At 40.3% G+C, this 7,500-nt stretch overlaps 1 protein-coding gene and 1 long non-coding RNA gene across 7 annotated transcripts in view; one reads left to right on the top strand and one right to left on the bottom strand.

Annotated features, from left to right (window-relative positions):
* Positions 1-69: 69 nt before the first annotated feature.
* On the bottom strand, positions 70-4,109 carry LOC138864722 (uncharacterized). 2 transcript variants are annotated; one of them, XR_011399228.1, is made up of 2 exons: positions 4,044-4,109; positions 70-875 (listed from the first exon to the last, which is right to left on the bottom strand). It is a non-coding gene; the product is annotated as an uncharacterized lncRNA (long non-coding RNA). The 2 variants fall into 2 exon arrangements; XR_011399229.1 differs by lacking the exon at positions 4,044-4,109 and adding an exon at positions 980-2,055.
* Positions 2,113-7,500, top strand: part of LOC113803586 (uncharacterized) — a 9,811-nt gene continuing 4,423 nt past the window's right edge. The window contains exons 1-4 of one of the 5 annotated variants that reach the window (XR_011399227.1): positions 2,113-2,617; positions 3,259-3,477; positions 4,560-4,740; positions 5,922-6,421. The gene's annotated coding sequence lies outside the window, so the exon portion shown is untranslated. Of the gene's footprint in view, positions 2,618-3,258; positions 3,478-4,559; positions 4,741-5,921; positions 6,422-6,535 lie in introns of those variants that run through there. The other 4 variants (XM_027354382.2, XM_027354381.2, XM_027354380.2 and 1 more) reach the window with 4 other exon arrangements.

The raw sequence follows: 7,500 nt of genomic DNA, 5'->3' as shown, positions 1-7,500 counted from the left end.
TTAATTTGAATTTACTTGTGTTGGAAATGTTATTGACATCCGCACAAAAAGGTAAATGAAACAACAAACATTATATCCATTATTTTCTTTCTGTTTCGTTTCACAATAAGAATGTACCATCGAAAAAATAATCGAAATCACACAAAAACACACAGACTCTCTCTCTTTTTCTCACACGCACATATATACACACAGAGAGACTCTCTCTCTCACACACACATGCACATAGACACACACACATACACACTTACAGTCACACACACAGACTCTTTCTCTCTCACACACACATTCACATAGACACACATACACACTCACAATCACACACACATACAGACTCTCTCACACACACATTCACATATGTGAATGTGTGTGAGAGAGAAAGAGAGTCTGTGTGTGTGTGATTGTGAGTGTGTATGTGTGTCTCTTTCCCTCTCACACACACATTCACATGGACAAACATACACACTCACAATCTCACAAACAAACACAGCCACTCACATGGGAAACGGAGTGTCGGATGAGGCGACGACGACACTAAGAAGTCATCGCGAAACCTCCATCCTGATCACAGAGTCTCCAGTGATCCCGTAATCCACGAGAGCGCTGTCGTTTCGCATTTCCTGCTGCCCCACCATCAACCGCTGTCTGCTGGCGTTTACTCCAGCGCCCTCGTGCTCCAGTATGTGCTTCAGCTGCCCGATGGTCGTGCCGGGGCTCACGACCACCTTCACGACCCCTCCCGAAGGTGTAAACACGCTGAGGAGGAAGCCGGGGAGACTGATTTTGCCGATCATGATGGCGATGCGGAGGCGGGTCGGAAAAGGAAGGTCTTGTCTTTTCGTCTCCGATTCAGTTCCAGCTCGTTACTTCTTGACCTGCAGTGGAACACAACGAGTTAATGGGACATGAAAATCCGTGTGCTCTTCGTCACGGTGTGGAACTGTCAGCGTACTCTCTGCGGCGGCGACCATTCCTTTACCTTCTCGTATCCTGGTCGGACTGAGGACACTTGCGGTCACCGTCGCTTTATATGGCTCCGCATTCTGAAGGTCACGCGCTGCCTGTTTGCCTGTTCTCTTCTGCATTTTTTTTTCCAATGCACATAGTTTTTTGCGCTCCGGATCTTGCGCTATCAAACAGGAGTCCTTGTTTGACGGCGGTCTCCCTCCACCGAAAGAGTAGGTAACGTGTTGTTCATGCGATTTGGTGCAAAACAAGGTAACAAACAAATTAACAAACAAGAGGCCTTCAAATCAAACCTGCGCACGCGCTTATCATCATTAACATACATTTTTATGATAACATAGATAATGGAAGATATCCTCTGAGCCAAGCAAGCCAAAAAAATAGAGGCTAAACGACAGTCGAAAAAGTAATGGGAAATGGAATTCCACGTAAGTACTTATCTTGACTTTGGCGGGAAGTGCCCCGTCCTCCTTACCCAGTGTGACGTCATCGACTTCTAAGCTACAAAACGTTTTGTCTCATCGGCTCTCCCTCTCTCTCTCTTTCTTTCTTCCTCTCTCTCTCTCTTTCTTTCTTCCTTCCTCTCTCTCTTTCTTTCTTCCTTCCTCTCTCCCTTTCTTTCTTCCTCTCTCTCTTTCTTTCTTCCTCTCTCTCTCTCTTTCTTTCTTCCTCTCTCTCTCTCTTTCTTTCTTCCTCTCTCTCTCTTTCTTTCTTCCTCTCTCTCTCTCTTTCTTTCTTCCTTCCTCTCTCTCTTTCTTTCTTCCTCTCTCTCTTTCTTTCTTTCTTCCTCCCTCTCTCTCTTTCTTTCTTTCTCCCTCTCTCTCTTTCTTTCATTTTTTTTAACCTTTATTTCTTACAAATTTTTTATATCAATTTTTGAAAGATTTTATATCTAGATTTAAAAAAATCTTCTAGACCTATTACGTGTATGATCATATTTGTTCTTAGAGGACTGATGGGCCACAAACAATCTGGTCTAGGGAAAGAGAGAGGTAGATAGGTAGATAGATAGAGAAGGAGAGAGAGAGAGAGAGAGAGAGAGAGAGAGAGAGAGAGAGAGAGAGAGAGAGAGAGAGAGAGAGAGAGAGAGAGAGAGAGAGAGAGAGAAAGAGGAGAGAAAGAAAGAAAGATGAGAGAGAGAACGAAAGAGATAAAGCGAGGGAAGGAGAAAGAAAAGGAGAGAGAGAGAAAGAAAGAACGAAAGAGATACAGAGAGAGAGAAAGAGAAGGAGAGAGAAAGAAAGAGACCGAAAGAGATGCAGAGAGAGAGGAAGAGAAGGAGAGAAAGAAAGAAAGAGGAGAGAGAAAGAAAGATAACGAAAGAGATACAGAGAGAGAGAGAGAGAAAGAGGAGAGAGAACGAAATAGGTACAGAGAGAGAGAGAGAAAGAGATAAAGAAAAGGAGAGAGAAAGAAAGATAACGAAAGAGATACAGAGAGAGAGAAAGAGAAGTAGAGAGAAAGAAAGAAAGAGAGAGAGAGAAAGCGCATCCCTTTTAGCGCAAAACGTTTCGAAGCGAAGAGACGCTGGTGACGTCACACTGGGCCTCGCGCGGGGAGGATGGCGCACTTCCCGTAGACGACAGATTTCCTATTATTTCCTCTGCTGTAGCTACACCTCTATTTCAAGCACCCTTGGTATTAGTGTCAGGTATTAGGAGAAAAAGTTGCATTGTTATGGTTTCCCCCAAAGATATTACCAGTCGATTGTGTTTACTGGAACACGTTTGCATGCGGGAAAAAAAACTGTGCAGATAGAGCCGTTGATGGATATATCACACGGACTGCAAAAGCCAGTGATGACGTTAGAATTCGTGTTGGTTTTGTAGAATGTATTTTTTTTTTATGCAATAACCTTTATATGTGTGTGTGTGTGTGTGTGTGTGTGTGTGTGTGTGTGTGTGTGTGTGTGTGTGTGTGTGAGATCGTTTTTTTTTTTTTTGTGGTGAACGCATTATAGCTTGTTCTAAGGTCTTCCTAGCTTTAGAATATTGTGCACTTAAACAGAGAAATAACAATGACAACTCCACATCCGTTGCTATGTTAGATACGTTTCTAATGTCTATTTCTAAAACGAACAAAGTTATTTTCCAAAAGAAATATGTCGTTTTGTATGTGCTCAAAACAGAAAATTAATCGAAGGGTGATGCAAAATATACAGTGAATAAACTGTAACTATCTGAACCTTATTGAATATTGTGCATCTGGCAACTGCTCCGCTCGATGCCAAGAAATCTCGTCTTTGTGTGTATTTATTTATTATTATTATTTTTTTACTTTGTGTGCTTTCAGGATCGATGGAACAGTGATATGAAACAAGCATCAAATAAAAAGGCTAATATGAATATAAATACCCCTCTCTTACCAGGAGAAGAAAATAAATGAAAAAAAGACCTAAGAATAGAGTATTTGGCATCGCTGGGAGAATGCATTATGTGTGATCTTGACTTCAGTGTCCAAGCTGAAACGTACTGAAGTTCTGCTGCATTCCTCTTTCCGTCTTTTCACGAGGTAAGTTAAGTGCCTAATCCTTTGGGAACCAGGCTCTTATAGCTAGAAGTAGGCTCAGAACCATACAAGATAAGGGTCAGGGTTTTACATTACTCGTGGGCTAGGGAGAAAACTATCGATAACGGGGAAATGCAAATGTACAACTGACACTCTATCACCCCTGATGAAGTGGAAATCGTCGCTGAAATGTTGTGCGAAATTGCCCTGAAATATCGTGTGAAAATGCCCTGAAATATTGTATGAAAATAGCCACGTCTCATTTTACTCCGGCACCTACTCCTCTCCTCACCAGGGACATGAGATGCAGGGAAAGCTTTACGACTGGTGGAAACATTACCAAATTATTGTCATTATTTGTTGTTGTTAATAACAATAATGATAATATTTCCGCCGGTATTATTGGAAAAAGGCGTCACCACTGAATCGAACAAAACTAACCTTATAGCCTTGAAGATATTTAATTAACAATCACTGTTCATTAAATAAACGTCTCGCAAATTAATAATAACGAAGTTATTTAATTCTTAAAAAAAAATAATAATAAAACGAGGTGCGGGAATACTAACCAAATTCTTCACTGGCACGAGCTGGGTCTCTCGTACCCGTACTGTTCCTGTTCTCTCGCCTGTGACGTCACGGCCAGTGTCACGATTTCATTGGTCAATTGTTTGGCGGTTAATTTAATAGCCAATGAGGAAAGAATTCACGAGGGAAACAGCCAATGAATGAACATTAGCTAAAATAGAAGCTATGAAATTCAATTTTCAAATTAGTCTCGCCATGACCCGTGTGTGTAGAATGTGATATCAAACCATTCCAATTTATTAAAAAAAAAAGTTTTTTTGTAGACGATGAGGCTAGCTTGAAAATATTACGTGAACACGGAGTTTTACCCTCTGAATCAAGGTCTATATAAGTACAAAACTAAATTCACGTAGAATATGTGATATAGGCCTATAAACAATCGCTGATAATCATCGCCTGTAAGATCTGTCTAATATGCAAATCGTTCAATGTGCCGACATCTAAAATTACTTCAGTATCAGCTCATTTACCACCGTTTTCTATCATCTCCCTTCCAGCCTACCATGCTCTAATTCCCGCCGCCCCCCCTTGCTCTCAGCTCTCTGCAAATGACGTCATAGGCCTTATCACCCAAAGCTGCGCAGACAACAGACAGGACCTGTACTTATAATTGACCTTGCTCTGAATTGACCTGCGATCGGCCGTCGCGTCGCTCGTGCTCACGCAGACCTCTCCAAGGTCTATATAAGTACTTATTTACACTATTTCTTCTTATTGTTATTGCTATTGCTATTCTTGTAATTATTATTATTTTTATTATTATTATTATTACGATTATCATCTCCATCAGCATTATTATTAATATTATTATCATTATCACCATTTACATCATCAGCATTATAGTTACTTCAATAGTATTATAATTACTATAGCTACTACCTTCATTACTATAATTGTTATTATTAGTAGTACAACTGCCATTATTGATTATTATTAATGATATTATTATTATTGTGATCATCACTGATATTTTCATTATTATTAACAACTTGTTATCACTGATATTTTCATTATTATTATTGTTATCATCATTGATATTTTCACTGTTATTATGGGTATCATCACTGATATTTTCATTATTATTGTTGTTATCACTGATATTTTCATTATTATTGTTATCATCACTGAAATTTGCATTATTATTGTTATTATCCCTGATATTTTCATTATTATTATTGTTATCATCACTAATATTTTCATTATTATTGTTGTTATCACTGATCTTTTCATTATGATTATTGTTATCATCACTGATATTTGCATTATTATTATTATTATTAGTAGTAGTATCATTATTATCTTTATCATTAATATTGCCATTATTATTATGATAACATTATCATCATCGTTACCATTTTCATTGGTATCATTATCATTGTCATTTTTTTATCATTAAAATTATTTGAGGAAGGGAATGGCTAAGTACATATTGTATAGCAATAGTGACCTCGTTATGTTAGGTCATATGCGGAGGGGGCTGGAGAAATATAATGATGATATATAATGAGGATGATGATGGTAATAATAGTAATAATAATAATAATAATAATAATAATAATAATAATAATAATAATAATTATTATTATTATTATTATTATTATTATTATTATTATTATGATAATGATAATGGTAATAATGATAGTGATAATATTGATAATGATAATGCCTATGATAATGATAATGCTATTGATTATGATTATTGGTAATGATAATAATGATATTGACACTAATGATTATAATGATAATAAAGATAATGATAACGGTAATAAGAAATATATAATACTAAAGATGATAATAACAAGAATAACAATACGATTACGTCATAACGGAATCCACTTCTCCATTTTCGTATATTTCAGGTTTATGGAATTATAATTCAGATCTTAAAGTAACTGAACGGCCGTCACTGGATTTTCATTATTATGAAATTATCACGCAATCCTCAGTTCGAATTTTTGGATATACGAAAACAAACAAAGCCATATGTATTAAATGGGGGTGGGGTGGGGGGTGGGGCAGGACTCTCATGCATGTGTGACATGTCCGTGATATGCACAGCCTCATGATGGTTCATGTAGGGGGTTCTGCGGCACGTCGGTGCAAGGTGCACAATGAGATTGATATAAAAAAAATTACGTTATGATGACATTTTCGTGACAGTCATCATCATCTCGGCGGTTGATTTCGCTTCCTTCTGTGTTGAGAGCCATGGAAATAAGAGCCTGGTTGGTCCTTAACTGTGCCTGCTATACATGGCCGCCTCGTGCCCAAAGAGTCGAGTACATTCTCTCTCTCTCTCTCTCTCTCTCTCTCTCTCTCTCTCTCTCTCTCTCTCTCTCTCTCTCTCTCTCTCTCTCTCTCTCTCACTCTCTCTCTCTGTCCTCTCTCTCTCTCTCTGTGTCCTGTCTCTCTCTCTCTCTCTCTCTCTCTCTCTCTCTCTCTCTCTCTCTCTCTCTCTCTCTCTCTCTCTCTCTCTCTCTCTCAGTCGTGGTGTATCTCTCGTAGGACTAGGACGTGTTTACAGTACTGTCCTCAGACGTGAGGTCCCCGAATCCTGTGTTTACCCGCCCCTATCTGACCTCGGACAGGGAGCGGGTCACCTCCTGCCAAGGTATCAGCATGACTAGTGTTGCTAGTGGAAGTGGAACCCATAAGAGGGTAAGAAGTGATGGAAGCGTAGACATGAGTGACGAGAATAGATGCGAGCGGGAGAAGAGGAAGAAGAACGACGGGAACGAAGCAGCAGCCCAGAATGTTGCCGGTGTGAACGGCAGGGAAAGACTGCGTTTTTAATTTAAGATTTTTCAATTTTTGTTTTTATTTAAATTTAAGTATTTAAGAACGACAGGAAAAGACTGCGTCATGAGTTTCTTAGAAAAATTAAGGTGGGCCATGCAACTGGTCCGGGACCACGCTGATTTCGAGCCAGTGATGAAGGAAGGAAGATAGAGGCCGTATCTCACGGTGCGGGCAGGCCAGGCGGTGCAGACGCTGACGACTCAGGGGTACAAGGGACAGTGATGACTGTCCCAAAGGCTGGGGAAAAGTTCACCAAGGTGATAATTTTCCGATATCCCACGATATTAGACCCGGACTTCCTACTGGACGACGATAGATTTGTGTGGGAAAGGCGGCACACGTCCAGGGGCGAGGAGCGGAGTCAGCTCGTGGCCCTGTGAAGGGGGAAGTGCTAGAGGAGGTATTTATCTCTGGAGCGGGCTACAGGAGGTGGCACCGTATGTGGAGCCGCCAGGCATGTGCCTCAAGTGCTGCATGTGGGGACACAAGTCGTGGGCCTGTCAACAGGATGCTCGATGCAGGTTCTGTGGCAGGACACATGACTCAAGGGTCTGCCGGGCCAAGATTGGAAAGGGAGAAAGGGTTACGCCTTGCTGCTGCAACTGCGGAGGCCGCCACAATGCCGGGTCTCCTGCATGC

Source organism: Penaeus vannamei, chromosome 18 (genome assembly GCF_042767895.1).
Source record: "Penaeus vannamei isolate JL-2024 chromosome 18, ASM4276789v1, whole genome shotgun sequence".
NCBI classification, from domain to species: Eukaryota; Metazoa; Arthropoda; class Malacostraca; order Decapoda; family Penaeidae; genus Penaeus; species Penaeus vannamei.
Note: the sequence above shows the minus strand (reverse complement) of the source record. Positions and strands in the feature narration are given on the sequence as shown.